The following is a 16,610-nucleotide window of genomic DNA, read 5'->3' as shown; positions in this document are numbered from 1 at the left end:
AAGTTTCCTTTTCTTTATTTTACTAAGGTTTGTTAAATCAATAAGGCAGACTATTCCAAAAGCATCAGCATGAACTTTTTTAGTAGTTCCTTACACTGTTTGCCAAAGGTGGCCTATATCACCAGGAGAAGATATTAAAGTACAACTTCAGATAACCATAAAATAATTTTTACAGTCTAGTGTGAAGACTCTGAGGAAGGAGATATATATAGGAAGAACAATTCTTAACTCTCCCTTACTTTGATTATTATATACATAAAGGCTCTTACATGGGAAAGTCAGAGTCCTCTCTGCCACCAAGGATTATGTTTACCACGAAAACTACCATTACAGAGAATTTGAAGTCACTTGGGAACCTGACCATAACACCGTTCTGTAAAACATCAGAAATGTTGAACTGCAGATTAAATAATCCACTCAATCCATTTGAAAACACATGATAACCTGGCCATCAAATAAATAACTCTGTGAAATGACAGAAATACTAAATTGAACAAGATTAAATAATCTGGCAGATTGAATGGGAAAGAGCAAACACATTTGCTGCTTTAATTTTTCCTCATATTATATTAAATTTTGCCTGGTGTTTTACAATTATGTCTGCATGACTGAGAGTTGTAAAAATTTTATAAAGGTTTAAAAAAATTACATAATAACAAAAGCTGCATGGGAATGTTGAGGGATCAGGCTAGACAGAAGTACATCAACTTCAAAAATACATATAAAGCTGAAGCATACTGATTAAATATTATTAAATATTTTACTTGGTGTTGTCCTTCAGCAGACCCAGTAAAATGAACTCCTTTTTTCTTTAAACATTTTTGCTAATGTCTGAATATAAAAATATTGCCTACCACCCTTTTGAAAGCTACATGTATTTAACACTGATACTATGAGCTTCTATCCTTAAACTACAAATCAAATGCAATCTGCGAGACAAATTGTGCTCTGAGGAACAAGGATGTATCTCAATGGGAGTCGTGAAAAGGCAATGGAGATTTTTCATTTATCAAAAAGCATTGTCCTCAGATGTCATTGGCAGATATGTAGAGCCTCACCAAAAGTTAAACAGTTTTAAATTCTTTTTTCCAATATAAAATTTAGGTATGCTGCCAGGTAAGAGAATAATAGGTTAAACATGTTAAAACAGGTTAAAACATATTTGTTGATTTCTCTCTTGTCATTTATTACAGAACTTCCAATGCTGTTTCTCCAAGGAAACAAGATTGACTTTAAAAGAGAGGTACTTGTTACAAATGCTAGGAGGCAAAAAAGGTGCACTAAATGTATGCATTGTGAATAATATTATAGAAAGGTAGCTTACAAAGCTCAATTTCTCAACCCCAAAGGCTGCAAACCTATTATTAAACATCTAAAGCAAAGGAGAAGGGAAGAATCATAGAGGTCAATGGTCTTGGGCACGTAGATAGTTTTTAAAGAAAGCTGAAATAAATATAGCCTTTCAGGGAGAAGAAAACTAACAATTGGTGGTGTTTTTTTATTTTTTTTTAAGTGGAAAATATATTTTTAGACAAAATGTATGTATCACACTATAGGCTTGCATTATTTAACAAGCCATGAGATGGCTGTGTCACTAGCCAAAACTTCTACACGTTCTTTCTATCAAGTCAAACACGAACAAAACTGCACAGGAATGTAGAAAAGAACTTTCTATCTTTCTGGTGAGATATACCTCCTGCAAAAAGGAGGGAGCTGCAGGTGAGGATTCAAGTAATCGAAAATAGCTGATTTTGAGTATTACTATTGTGAGAAAATTAATCCTCTAAGAGAAAAAAATCCTTGTTCTTTGAAACTCAATATATCGAAGGAAAGAGAAAAATAGGGTTGCAAGGAGTTCCAAAGTTAACCTAAACACAAATATTTCCCAAGTGTAATAGAAATAATGTTTTCTGGGCCCCAGCATTTTTGACCGTATGAAGACCATAATTTGCTTTGTTAAAGCTGATGAACATACTAAGTGATAACTAGACCCAAAAATGAAATTAGCATCAACTCCGTTTAGTTAGTACCCCCCAAGCTTTCCTGGTACATTTACAGAAGTGGAATCCTACTTACTGGGTTCAAACAATTTTTCTAACAGAAACAGTGTTAAACAGGCTATTTTGAAACCTGTGGAAAGGCAGTGACGGATTTCCTTAGTGTATCCTCCATCACCCAGTCCACCTACTGATGACTTTCTATTGTCTCCCCTATTGAGCTATTTGTAATTTATTTCTATATCACACTTTTCTTTACATCTAGCTGATAGAAAGGTATCATGTACCTATTTAAAACATAGCAATCTATATTGCATACAGAATGGAAAGTGTTTACAACTTTTTACAGAACATACTTATTTGGAAATTTTTCACAGTAACTGTGGCACATGAAGAAAGCTGTAACTGTGAAGTCAGAAAGAAAATAGAACCTCTAGGTTTTTTAGATTTGCATCTGGCTAGATCTAATTTTCTAGACAGAAAGACAGTGCCAGATAAAAGAGAAGCAGATTTATAACTAATTCCCCATGTTTATCAAAAAAGAGAGAACAAAAAGTATATCTTGGAGTTTCCTTTCAAATCAAGCTACATCTGAAGATGTGAAAAAGTCACTAATGTTCAAAAACACCCACCACAACTCTTATACATAGCAGCAAGATTAATAAATAATTAACAGCATTTCCAAAACAAACATACCTCAAAGACATCGGTGACTTAATTCTTCTGAAGAATTACCAGCTCAGCTGCCTTTTTGTCTTCTGGTCTTGAATTTGTTGTGTAGCCTAGGAAAAATAAATCTCAGCTTACTTCCAAACTGAAAGTATAAGGCCAGACCCAAGGAAAAAAAGCTTAACAGCATTGCAGTTAATTCCGCTGTAATCCTACCTCATTATCTTAAGCAAATAAATCTCTGAAAAGGATTGCCTTATTAAAAGCAAATTAGAAAACTGAATGTCATCTGTGCAAGGAGACATTCTCTTAAAATGCAATCAGCAAGGAAGCTCATAAATAGGGCACTATATAAAAAAAGTTCCTATCAGGCAATCCTTAGCAGATTTTCAACAGATGTGTATGTAACTATCATTTCACAAATTCCTAAAATAAAATGTGTCGACATCCTTTACCACGAACTTGAGTCTAAAAAAATGTACTCATTTAGATTCTACAGAAAGAACAATATTATAAAGATATGTAAAATGTAACAAGAGTGGCTACTGAATTCTCATACTTGCCATTCTTGCATGTCATTATAATGTTTGATTTACCAAGGAGAACTTGAAAAAAAAATATTAAAAATTAAGGTTAATTATATTTTAATTTTATTTCTATAACCATGTAAAATTCAGGAGGCATAGCCCCAGACATCTTAACACTCATTTACACACATTTTTAGAAGTGCACATGGAGTGTATAAGCACTGAAGTAGTGCAGGCTATAAAGGGAAATCAGAGACGAACTACTGCAGTCACTATCACTGTTAGAACATTATAAGTTCTCAGAAAATGTTTACCAATTGTAAGCATTTATGATGTAATAGTTAAAGAATATGGTTTATCAGATCCTTGTAAAAAAAAAAATCAGAACTACTACAACAGTTTTTTCTTTATTAAGAAGTGACAGCTTTATTGTTAACTTAAAAGAAAATCAGAGATATCTGTAGAAATAAATTGCCCTTTGCATTTTTAGCTTCGCTATTATTGAACTTCTCAGCTTCACTTTAAAATATTCTTCTTATCTTAATCAACCTGTATTTTCCTTACTTCATATCGACCTGATATTCCTCACTTCAAATTACTTTGTATATTTGTACCAACACAAATCATTTTAAAAGAAAACACAGAACACAGCTTGCTTGAGAAGTACGCAAGGATAACAAAATTAAGTGAACCCAGCTCTAGTAGATTATTGTGTCATATGAAACCTTAATACAATGTGGAAGAAACTAATGAAGATGGTATTCAAATGAAAGTAATAAAAGACAAACAAAGCAAAAACAGAAATGAAAAACAACTAAAAAGGGTTCATTGGAGCATTGTTCATATCAACAAGCCAGCAATGTAGTAAGTTGGAAAGAAGTCAGGAAACTAATTTCTGACAATAGCTGGTTCCAAGTACTTTGCTTCAGTATTTCTCAAAAAAAAAAATTATATAACCATACACACATGAATTTAAACACATGAAAGCCAATGCATGCTACAGAGACTAAAACAAGGCATCTGGCATTCAGTATAAGATGCTAGAAGTGGTATATATTATATTATCACGTATGATTCTTTAAGAGCTATGAGACTGTGTGTTTCAGGTTCACAAAATTAAGATAATCACACTGCTACCATTAAGACCAAATCTTGATTTATAAATATTTATAAATCAATGTGTCCTTGACTTGAGGGTTTTATATTACTTTTTCATCCGGTAATATAATGGAGTCTCATACTATTTTTCATATTGCTCTGATAACAATTAATGACTTATTAATATCACTAGTTACTAGTATCATCCACTTTTTCATTAAAGTTGTAAAGGGGAACATGGACTATTAGCTACTATCTGTGTTTTTGTCCTAATACCCAGGTGAAAAGGTTTTCCCCAAGATAACAACAGCTAGAAAAGAGAAGACAGCTTCAAAACCTGGATTTTCTCTTGATTTTCCCAGAGATCTATACTCACGTTTTACCTCATAAACACCTTGGCTTATCTTTACCTACAGAAAAAATAAACTTGCAGACAACAGTGACAATGACTAAAGTCTTCAGCTTACAGATGAAACCTTCAGCTATGGTTTACCTATAATCTAAAATCAATTACTTGGTCTCAAACAATTCAAGCTACAATTAGAAATAACTCACTTTCTGGAGACAAGGAACTAAATAATTTTGCTCCTAAATACTTGATTTGCAATCACCTGACAAAGTAAAGAGAAAAAGAGCTTAAGCACCAACACAGGGGAACTGTGTTTGTATAGGTGGCATCAGCATCACTTAATCATCTGTATAATAAAAAAAATGAGGCACCTTAAAACCAAAAGTGTCTGGTATCATTAAAGAGAAGACAAAATAATAAAAGGGAATAAAAATCCCCTCAAACACCCGTTGATCAAAGCCATGTGCTAACCAAGCCAAGGACAGGTAGAGTTACTGGGCACACTTACTCAGCCTAAATGAATTTACAGGATGATCTCCCGAACTATACTCTATGTTCAAAATACTGGCCTTACAGATTTGTGGAGGACTTTAAGCTGAAGTGGTGCAAAGAAAACACTGATTGACTATATATATACGGTGTTTTTCTTAGTTGCCCACTTTTTCCACCATTATTTTTCCTTTACATTTCTTAAACAGACTTCTACTTGAATTGCTTTTTTTTATTAATGCCAGAGAGCGCAAAGTTAATATGAAAACATTCTGTGTGAAAACAAGGTTCAAGGTGCCTCATATCCATATTTTTTTCTGTGATCATTTTTCTTCATCTTATTTTCCATTAGAAGTTTCTTTTTGTTAAACGCAGAGCTGAACTAGACACAAAGGAGTATGATGCCACTTAAAATCCTTCGACTTCTAAAGTTCAGGGATGCTGCAATTGATTTTTCCTTTTCTGTTTCTACTTAGAACAAAGAGTATCTTGATATAATTCATATAACAATTTGGAGGTTTTTTAGAAAAAATTAAATATTTCAGTTTGCACTCTAGAAATTTATTTTCCGCAAACCTAATGAATACCGTCTTACACCCAAATGCACAGTGAGGCACTGGGCACCTGAGACACAAACAGCCATGCTTTCAGGACTTAACTTTGCTTGCCACTTTTCAGCTGACACTTTCAATTAAACGCCCATTACAATGAGGCTGTGATTCTAAGAGAAAAATTAAAACATTTCTAGGGTAGGACTGCCAGATTTAAAAGTAGACTTTACTTCACTAATTTACTCAACAATAACAAAACTAATAAGGATAGTTAAACCTAGGAACGCGTATACAGTTTTTTCTCATGAGTCTGCTTCCACAGAGCGTAACTATAAAACATAGTCTTACTTGATACCCATCTTTCCTGAGGAAAAGGCCTGCACGTTAACCAACCTATGATGCACCTGCCAAACACAGAGCACCCTCAGAGAGGAGCCAACCCGATGCCTTTGCTCCCTCAGCTTTTATACTGCACATGGCGGATGGGATGGAACACCCTATTGGCCCATCTGGGTCACCTGACCTGTCCACAGGTGTAACCCTTCCACAGGGTGAACACCCCGTCAGCTGGCCCTGGCTGCCACGGCGACAAGCGTGAGCAAGAGCCTCTCTCACCGACCAGAGGGTTGGCTCTGCTCCACCCCAAACCGGGACAAAGAGCAATGTAATTATTCACTGACGGAAGAACAAACCCCAGCCAGGATTCTCCCTCAAGTCTGGGCCACAATTCCGTCTCTGCTACCTCTCCCGTTTGTGGAGAGGGAAGCTGGATTGATTTTTCTGTTTTTGTTCCCATACACAGGCTCAAATTTATATTCAGTGGTATGCAAAGGAGAAAGGAATTGGACGGTGAAGGAAGGAAATGCTAATAACTTTTTAATAAAATAGTGATTAAATATGATTGTTATACTGTTTTTGTCTCCTCAACAAAACCAGGCAAAACTTGACAGAAGACAGAAACTTACATTTTTAAGTGCTTACTAGCATTCGACTGTTTATAGACGAATTCTAAACAGTGAATTAAACCCTATCCCTAGTTTTACAGAGATCTGTGTTTTACTTTATTCATCATTTAAATTGTTCTTTTATTTCAAGACCAGAATGAAGAATGCTAAATCCTGTTCTCACTTAAATGCTTTGCTTAAAAGAAATCCCACATCCACCTTTAGTCTGTACGATCAAAGCAATTCCTAATGCTCTATCCAAGCATACCTTGGGAGTGAAGAATTGGAAGCATAATGGGGGCATAGACAACAGTGTTTGGGTATCTGTAACAACAACACAATTTACTTGAACAGTCCTAAAGTCCCTTGCACTAGTACTTACTCACGTGTATACATTAGCAAACAGCATTTAGAGATCACATCAGAATTCCATTAGAAAAAATGACCCTTCACTTACTAAAGCATTACATCTAATTTATGAGGAAGCCTTAATAAATTAGTTCGCTAAATCTGTGGCTGAAATAGATCACAGCTGTGTCCTACCAATTAACCTTTCAAAGCACAAAAACCCAAACGGTTTCTAGTCATTTTGCTTTCAACTCATTGTAAATGGAAAGTGTTCTCATTCATGCAGTACAACTCGTTCACTGATCTCATTTCATTAAATAAAACTTCTTCCTAAAAAGAGATGGAAAAGAGAAAAATTAATATATTTTAATATTTTAAATATAATTTATTTTCTATTATTTACTAACTAATTTCTAGTTAGTAAATAAACTAACTAAAATAATTTACTAACTAATAATCTAATTAACTAACGTAGGAGTTCCCAGTAAAAAATACCATCGGTGGGAAGGGATAATCAAACTATTAGCAATACAATCATCTGAATAAAAGGGAAGTTTATTGGAATATTATTTTCAATTTACACTTTGTATATGTTATAGATACAAGCACACACATGTACAGATAACTACTATATATTTTTACATACCTTATGTGTTTAATAAAAAGTAAGAACATTCAATACTGCTATTATCAGAATGTCGTGCATCTTCACAAAACAAAACTTGATCAAATTCAGTGTAACTTGCTTTCGCAAAGTTGTGGTTTCTGACACAAATATACTCTGTTGTTAAAATTCCACATGAGTCTAAGCATGACTTATTCTCAATTCAGACAACAGTCTCAGACTTCTGGCTGCGGTGACATTTTAATTTGTATTACCAAAAGGACAAATCTAAATGTCTAGCACCAAGAGAAAACCAGACTTACTAAAAAGCAGATACGCAAGAGAGAGGAATACAGTTGTATTAAGCAGAAACAGGAGAAAACAGAAAGCAGAGGAACAGCTTTAGATTCACCATAGCAGCATGAGAAATTTTCTTCAGAGAATGACAGTGAAAGCAAAAACTGGTATGAGCTTATTTTCCTGTCAGACAATCAAGAGTGATAGCAGATAGCTCCCCTTGGATATATAGAAGTAAAGCCTTTCCTTCAGACTGCTTGAAGTCTGACGATGTTCTTCAGATAAAAAGAGACATCCCAAGATAAAGGAAGCAAACAATATTTTAAAGCCACCACTTAGAAGATCATTTCTGAGCTCACAGAAGGTCCCACAGCATATTCTAAATTGCACACTGGCATACAATCTTTTCTTCATAAAGTATAATCGGGTCTCAGCCTGTTCAGTGAGGTTAAAAAACAATTTTCTATTTCCCCACAAATTGACTCTATGTTGAAAACGATCTGTGACTTGAGAGAGAGGAAAGGACTCGAAACAACTGAAGGCTTTATTGAGCGCACAGTGCTGCCTGCAGCTGTCTGTATCAGGACAGCAGAGCAGCCTACTCTGCCTTAGGAGCAAAAAGGAAGAGATGGGGATATAACAGTGCTTGGAGTAGGAGAACATCAGAGAAATGCTTTGTTTTCCTTAGCTGAGTTTTAGCTGCGACTACGATGTTCTTTAAATTCCAGAAATATAGATAGTATAAATATAAAGAAGAAATGAAAAGACTTCTCTGTCAACTGGAACACAATTTGGAGGCGAGAGAACTCACAGATTAATAGTCTGATAAATCCCTTACTGCTGTACAATCACGAGCAGTTTAGGCAGACTTTGCCTCAGTTTTCTAACCTATCAAATGTGAATAGCAGCATTTTTTTCCTTGCCTTTAATTCCCTTTCTTTGGTTCATCACTGGGTCATACAATTGCCCAGGCCTGCATAGGGAGAAAGTAAAGAATTACCCTTGGAGTTTCAGCATACCACAATCAGAAATATATTACTAATGAAGGATGACTATCTCTTGTGACAAATTAAAGAACTGTATTCAAGGCTTAAATGTTTATTAAGTCAAATCTGAATGTTTAATAAAATTGATTAAAAATAATATTCTCCTTCTACCTGCTGTGTTCAAACACGGGGTTTTTTTGTTTTGGTTTTTTGTTTGTTTGTTTGTTTTTTAATAAAGATAAGCGCACAAACACAGCAAAGATTTGCAACTAGAAAAGAACACAGTATGGCTGTCAATGGCTTGCCGTTTGAGAAACTGCAAGCCTGAAGTGGTACAGTGTTCCATTAGGGACATCACATAATGCCTAAAAAAGGGAGAAAGTTATTCTGAATGAGTGAGATTTTTGTATTATAAAGTTAACATGCCATCCCGCCTGTTATGAGAACTGCTCTTGTCTTATGTGGAAGAAATTAAGGTGAAAGACAAAAATCCTCTAAGAAAGCACAAATTTACGTGTTTCACCTGTTTTATTTGGAATCTTCTTTCTCTTCATAGCAAAGAAGTTGCATGCTATTTAGAAGATTTGAACTAGCTGGGTTTGGATTTCTGAACTTTACAAATGTCTCCTTCAATAAACCTGGAACACAGCACTTACTAAGAAAAAATACTTCTGGGAAGAAAGATTTCTCCATTTCCCCCTGATATTATAGAGCAGACGTACACTCTGTTTTTTCTCCATCTGACCAAGGAAAAGAAACTGAGACTCTTCCTCTTCTAGCCTACCTTTTCTCTTTTCAGTTTGAGATATACAGTATATTGACATATATTCAGTATACATTAGAGTCTGTAGACACAAAGCCAGTCTTTATTCTGACTTGCTTTTCAAGAAATTCACAGTAATTGTCACGGAAACATTCTCAGTATCACTATGGACATTTTAGAACGGACTAGGGAAGGTGAGAAGCAATTTTTAAATTTTATGAGGCTACTAGATTTATACCAAGAGAAAAAAATGTCCCCATATACCTAAAACATTAAAACAAAGTTATTTATATCATCATAAACAAAAAAAAAAACCCAACAAACAAACAGCCAACTCTAAATTAGATTATTTTTTTTTTGAGAGAAAATCTTATTCATCTTTAAATTCAAGGTAGTGTTGGTTTTACTTTTGGAGAAACACTCCATTATTTCCTGGCCAGATTGAATTCCATTTGGGCTTTGTCCCTTCTAACAGCATCTCTGCAGGCTCAAACACTGCCTCTATATTCCTTCCAGATCACCTGTCCCTGCTTCCACCTTCTGTATGCTTCCTTTTTGTGTTCAAGTTTGCCAAGGACCTCCTTGTTCATCCACGGAGTGCTTCTGGTATTTTTGCCTGACCTTATGCTTGTTGGGATGGACCGACAGCAATAAAATATAACACTGCTAAAGTATTTATCAAATGGTTTTCTCAGCACTGTAACCCACAGGAAACAAATTCACCAATCCATGCAGGCAAAGAGTGCATGTAATAATATTTAAGTAAAAGTTGTAGGAAATCAATATAGGCAGGAGGTAGGCTCTACACTGATAGTACTGTTCTTGTTTTATTCTGAAGTCACTGTTGTCAAAAACGCAGTATAGCAGCTAAAGAGATCAGGGCAATATGATGAATCTCTGAAATGGCATTGGAGTGTGGCCTCTTACATCTTCCAAAAGCCTATATTATGGTATTTCTCTGAGTCACTTATTTCTGAAGAGTGTTCAAAAAGACCTCTCTGAGGACAGGTAAGCTTCAGCATGTTAAACTTCAACAACTGCTGTACCACCCTTCTACCCAAACAGCTAAGAGCTTTCAGACAGCACATACAGGAGAAAACTTTTGCTCTTTATTAGTAATTCACCTTTGCTTAAGTACCCAACTTATTGCTTTTCAGACTGCAGGTAGTTAGTTCAATTCCCAATAAAGTAAGGCTTTATGTACATTCAAGAAGTACTTAAACTAAAGTAACTGATTTAATGCTGCTGTCTGGATCATTAGCGTGCTAGCAGGGGACTCCCAAATCACTAGTTTAAGAACTGCTACTTAGTCGTTAAGGAATTTTTGAAAGTGCTGCACCAGCACTCAGGTAACTTCAAAATATAAAGAACTAACTGTACCCAGTTAGTTACTGACGCTTCTCAATTACTGTCACGTTTTACACACATTTTGCGGGAGTGCAAGAACTGCACAATGTGAGGGAGAAGTAAAACATCAAGCCTTCAGTAATCATTAAGTACTGTAATGGCAACAATTGAAGTTACCTGGATTGTTCTGTTGTGAGACAATTATGTGAGCACTCCTGAGGGATACGCAACATTACAGTAAAGTAAGGAATTAGCAACTCATCCAGACTACTAAATCCATTTTGTGAAGGGCGAAATAATACACATACAAGAGGAGCACAGAATACCGCCAGTAACTGTCCCCTAGCAGAGAGCATTTTTTTTTCAGTTCAAGATTTCCTTTCTTGGTGTCTATGTGAAATCACATGACAAATGTAAGCGAGCCAAACAAACTATTATCTGTGTGCTCCCACACTTACAGAGACAGCATCTTGATAATTTTGCATGAAACTGTTGAGCTCTTAGTGTAAAAAGAAAAATTAATTTATTCATTTAGGTAGGTAACATGGGTTTAGCAGCCAATTTTACTAAAAATCTAATATAAAATGAAAAGTACAAAAACTTGGGAAAAAGCATGCGAAAAATATCACCATCACCACCACCTGCTGTACTGGACAGATTCTCTCTCCCATTTCAAAAAGTGATGGCTTGAAACAGGTATTTTAATTAATATTTCAGTTAGTTAAGTAACTTGCACATTCTTTTACTAGTTACAAATATACCTGCCATTACTGACATCCAAAATTCCACTTTTGAATATTCTCCCTAAAAATCTTTGTGCACCCTGGAAATTGGTCCTCTCTTCTCTGAAATAAGAGCGCACAACTTCCACTCACTGTAGTTCCAAATAATTCTGCAGGGATCATGACTGTAGAGAAATAACATATCTGGTTTTCCTTTTCAATTAGCCTGAGTTTTCATGAGAGACTGCTGCTTAGAATAGCTCCTGTCTTTCTCTTCCTGTGCTCCTGGAATATCACTGACGGGAACAGAAATTAGGTTAGGTGAAATGAAACTCCAGATTAATTCTGGATTTACTAAGGATGTAGATCTCCCAGGCTACATTACAGTACCTCCTGTTTGTGGGTTAACTCTGCCCTTCACATACTCAGAACCGTAAAGACTTGTTACAGTCAGTGGCAGCTGAGTTATCTCAAAGTTCTAATTGGTATTGAAGCAATAGAGAAGTCCTACACAAATCTTAACCAAAAAAATTAAAGTGAATTTACCAAGTTCTTCTAATAATACATTTCCTTGTTATTGCAGCTCCTACATTTTGTAGTGTTCTTATCTTAGTAAGGCACTTTTTTAATATAATCATATTAAGTATCTGAATTTGCTTATAACATCATTAGCATTAGCACATTCAAAGGGTTTTGAAAATAGGACCTGATGAGGGTTACATTTAAGCACACACTTCCAGTCTCCATGAAGTAGCTTAACAATTGCGGGAGGATTAATCTGCCAAAATTTAAACCTTTAAAATATCTTCATCAGCTAGTCATTTAGACTCTCTTTAGGGTCAGTGGAGGGAAACAGACATCTGTGCAGCTGATCCTAATCTAGACACCTGTAACAGGGCAGAGAAGTTGCTTACTTCTTTCCATGGATTACAAAATTATGACCAGCTTCACCAGCAAAAATGATTTTTAGGTAAATATTCTCGTCCTCATGCTAAACCCTGGAGACCTTTTTAACATGTGAAGCTTCTTTTTCAGAAGAAAAAAGTAACTCATCATTCTGTTATTTTTAGATGGGCATACAAATCTGCAAAGGCAAACCAATTCTAGGTCTGCCTCTAGGGAACTTCAGAACAAGGTTATGCCTAGAGTGTTGGTATTCTGCATTGCCTCACAACAGATTAAAAGTTTCCAGAACTGAATACCCAAGACATATTCTCTCACACGTGCTTTATTGCAGCTAAAGTCAGTCTTGGAAGGCAAACCAGTCACAGACAAATTACTCCACCAGTATCACGTACCTTGCCCTGCCTCTAAATGACACAAATGCCTAGAGGTTTTCATGAGTCCTGATCCCCACCTCCAATTTGTCTCTCTGGAGCATTATGTTCTATTACCTACTTTTTTTTTTATGATACTCAAAGTATAACTAAGACAATGAAAACATACCTCATTCTAAAAATCTTGCACGTATACTTGGAAAGTCTTTCAGAAGAAAAAAGTAACTCATCATTCTGTTATTTTTAGATGGGCATACAAATCTGCAAAGGCAAACCAATTCTACAGGGCCGTTTTCTTCAAAAATTACTTGGCGTGTCCAATGAAAGCACAGTAGGCTTTTTGATACCTGTATATTACCAGTTATCACTAAAAACACAGTATGAGCAAGTTGTTCCACAAACAGAAAAATATCTGAATTATTCTTCCTACAGATTTGTGTTTGTTCCTATTTTTATGACAATGACATCAGCTCCCTGGCATCCCTATCACACCTCTACTAAACAAAAGATTGCACATGCTGTGCCTGCAGCTATTTGCACACTGAAAGCGTAGTTAGAACAAATGCGATGACTGGTTGATTAGCCACAAACAGCATGTGTGATGCTCAAGTCCTGTCCTGTCTGTCCTCCCCTCAAGGAAACACTAATGCTGCTCTCCCATTCAAATCGTTAACCAGTTTTCACAGAAATAGCATACGAACGTAATGACCTTTGAGACTTCTTCTTTACTTTCACCTTCCATAGAAAGTGGCAAACCAATTCAGAAGGAGGGATTGGCAGATAAAAGCAAGCAGCCTCATTAAACCACATTTAAACAGTAAACCAGGCCAAGAACAACCTAAGCATGTAATGAAAATACAGATGAAGAACTCATTTTATGTAGAAGTAGTAAAAAAGTCATCATAAATTAAATTGTAGGACAATATGCACTGATGGACTATAATAGCTCTGCAGATTCTGTTCTGCCGCTCTGCCAAGACAGCGCTGATAGACTGGGCTCAGTACAGCACTGAGCATGAGAACTAGCTACAAAATTGTTCTTCACACTATGCTTGCCATATGTGTAGGCCTTTTGCTTAAATAAGCTATATGAGGTGTCAATACAATTTTAGCACACTCGAAAACAGAATGCAAATTCAAAGCCTATGATTACATCTGTATGACCATATGGTCATAATTGCAGAATATATAGGGAGTAAGTGTAATAGGTAGTCCAAAATTTTTCCATAACTCTAGCATTAGCTTGGAAAATAATAATCCATGACTTGAATTTTAATCAGTCAGTATTGTTTTTATGAAATAGCAAAAACATAATAAAATAAATCAATACAACCTCCTAAGTAACAGTCAAAACCTACAAAGAAAAAGTACAAATTTAAGTGTCTCTCAAAGAAAATGTAATAAACTGCAAAGCTTTAAAACAAATAAAATTAAAAATCTACTTTTCCAATTTGGAACTCATCACAGCTATTCCTGTTATTTTTCAGGTCATCCAAACAAACACACCTTCACAAAGATTTTCAGAAAAATGAGTTATTTCAAACAATGGAAGACGAATATTGTGGAACAGCATTCTCATTTTATGCTTCAACATACAAGGTAAGAAAGATATACACATTAGAAGCTGAAAAGGAAGCATAGAATGGTCCTTTCATTTTAATTATTTTCCAAAAGATTGTCTTTCAGCCAATACCAAGTGCACAGTCTTAAGAGACAATACCTTTACCTGGTCTGTATTCTTCCAGAATAAATATATCACTTTTTAACTGATTTTCTTCTCTAGCAGCATGGAGAAAGATGGACCAAACATAAAAATAAAGTTGGAAAGTTAAGTTTTTCATTAAAATTTATAAAAGAACAAAAGTATGTTAATAGTATGCAATAGTATGGTAATTTATGTGGGAAAACATCGTTATCATCACAACCTCACTTAGAACAACAAAAGTGAAACTAAAGAGTTGACTGAGCTGAAGATCTGACTGAATTAAAACAGAAATCTAGCAGGAGAAATCATGATTAATAAAAAGCACATTGGAATAGAATATGTAGAAATGCAAAAATAAATTTTCAACACGTTTGAAAATTAAAAAAACCCTTTTTGTCTCTTTTTAAATAAAAAATACTACTTTTGAGATCAACAAAAATACTTTAGTTTACAGTAGTAAAATAAATGCTACTTAATTATCAACTTTGTTTGTTGAGTTTGCGCAAAGAACATCCCAGTCAATTGTTTAAAAAGTTGCACACAATTATCGAGTCTATTTCCTTAACGAGTTTATCTTATTAATAACAAATAATGATAATTACTCTTCATAACCACTGAATAACCAGCTTGTTTCAAAAACTGGCAAGACATACTAGATGTCACTTCTATCTGATAACAGCTGTGGTACCCTGGAAAAATAAGACAGCTCTGCATTTTCTTCTTCCTGTTCTCTTCTTGTAAAAGGAAATCTGCTCTCTAAACCCTTTCCAGCTTCTGGTCATTAGATCAAAGGTGAACGACTGTTTTATTTTCTTCTCCTTCCAGTTCACAGCTCTTCCAAAACATCCTAGGTAGCATTCTGTTGCTATCAGATAAATACAACTTGCCAAAAAATCTTAGAATCATGGAACAGTTTGGGTTTAAAGGGACCTTAAAGATCATCTAGTTACATCGAGGCTTCTCTTCTACAGGCTGAACAACCCCAATTCTCTCAGCCTGTCCTCATAGCATAGGTGCTCCACCCCCCTGACCATCTTCAGGGCCTTCCTTTGGACCCGCTCCAACCGGTCCATGTCTTTCCTGTGCTGAGGGCTCCAGACCTGGATGCAGTACTCCAGGTAGGGCCTGACAAGAGTGGAGTAGAGAGGCAGAGCACCTCCCTCGACTTGCTGGCCACGCTTCTTTTGATGCGGACCAGGATATAGTTGGCATTCTGGGCTGCAAGCACAGATTGCCAGCTCATGTTGAGCTTCTCATCAACCAAAACCCCCAAGTCCTTCTCGGCAGGGCTGCTCTCCATCCATTCTCCACCCAGCCTGGATTTCTGCATGGGATTGGTCCAACCCAGGTGCAGGACCTTGCACTTGGTCTTGCTGAACTTCATGAGATTCTCACAGGCCCACCTCTCAAGCCTGTCAAGGTCCCTCTGGATGGCATCCCTCCCCTCCAGCATGTCGACCGCACCACACAGCTTGGTGTCATTGGCAAACTTGCTGAGGGTGCACTTAATCCCACTGCCCATGTCACCAACATAGATGTTAAATAGTATCAGTCCCAGTACCAACCCCTGAGGAACACGACTTGTCACTGCTTGCCACTTAGACATTGAGTCATATCCTGGGTGATCACGTCTCCCATCTCCTTCTGGAGAGGGCCCACACTTTTCCTAGCCTTCCTTTTATCACTGATGTACCTATAGAAGCTTTTCTTGTTGCCCCTAAATCTGCCCTGGCCAGATTTAATTCTGTCAGGGCTTTACTTTTTCTAACCTGATCCCTGGCTGCTCAGGTAATTTCTCTGTATTCCTCCCAGGCTACCCATCCTTGCTTCCATCTTCTGTAGGCTTCCTTTTTGCTTCTCCAGGAACTCCTTATTCATCCATGCAGGCCTCCTGGTTTTTTTGCCTGACTTCCTCTTTGTTGGGACACATTGCTCCT

The 16,610-nt window shown here is 36.2% G+C and overlaps 1 protein-coding gene across 4 annotated transcripts in view; it reads right to left on the bottom strand.

Annotated features, from left to right (window-relative positions):
- The window catches only part of CDH18 (cadherin 18), a 576,293-nt gene that overhangs the window by 337,586 nt on the left and 222,097 nt on the right, over positions 1-16,610 (bottom strand). For all 4 annotated transcript variants that reach the window (XM_074576161.1, XM_074576154.1, XM_074576155.1 and 1 more), the window contains exon 3: positions 2,694-2,779. The gene's annotated coding sequence lies outside the window, so the exon portion shown is untranslated. The remainder of the gene's footprint in view (positions 1-2,693; positions 2,780-16,610) is intronic.

Source organism: Larus michahellis, chromosome 2, assembly GCF_964199755.1.
Source record: "Larus michahellis chromosome 2, bLarMic1.1, whole genome shotgun sequence".
Taxonomy (NCBI): domain Eukaryota; kingdom Metazoa; phylum Chordata; class Aves; order Charadriiformes; family Laridae; genus Larus; species Larus michahellis.
Note: the sequence above shows the minus strand (reverse complement) of the source record. Positions and strands in the feature narration are given on the sequence as shown.